Here is a 571-nt window from a genome sequence, read left to right as displayed (position 1 = left end):
TTTTGTTATTGATTTATTTGTCCCATTTCTATCTTATTAAGCTAAGTTTGCTGTTTCGCACAAGAAAAGTGAACATTTCTGCGGAAGAAATGGTCTAGAAATTTTCTACAGTGAGCTCCATTTTAAATGACATTTCTTTTCAACTGCGTACTACGATCAAAGAAAAATGCTTTTCTTGAGCTTTTCTTTCAAGAAATTTCACACGCAACGAGATAGGCGATTACTTTTCTTTTCAGGTGCATATATGCACTATAGTTTCTTTTACATCTGATCAGCCTAAATATACTAAAAATATATTATATTATTAATATATGTAGAACAGATTTTTTTTGCAACATTAAATATCATCACGGAAAGAAAATTAACTGCGCATTTGTAAATATTGAATTGACAATAGGTGAATTTTAATAAAGTTGGGAATAAAATTTGACAATCTAAATGATTTTCTTTTGAATTGAAATTTGGAAACGTTCATTTCCCACCTATTTGAACGCATCTTCGCAGATTTTCAGTTCAATGACCGTGAGGCGAAAATCTTATGTGGAGACCGTTCAGTCACCGATTTCGCCCG

The sequence above is a fragment of the Aedes aegypti genome, chromosome 2 (genome assembly GCF_002204515.2).
Source record: "Aedes aegypti strain LVP_AGWG chromosome 2, AaegL5.0 Primary Assembly, whole genome shotgun sequence".
Taxonomy (NCBI): Eukaryota; Metazoa; Arthropoda; class Insecta; order Diptera; family Culicidae; genus Aedes; species Aedes aegypti.
Note: the sequence above shows the minus strand (reverse complement) of the source record.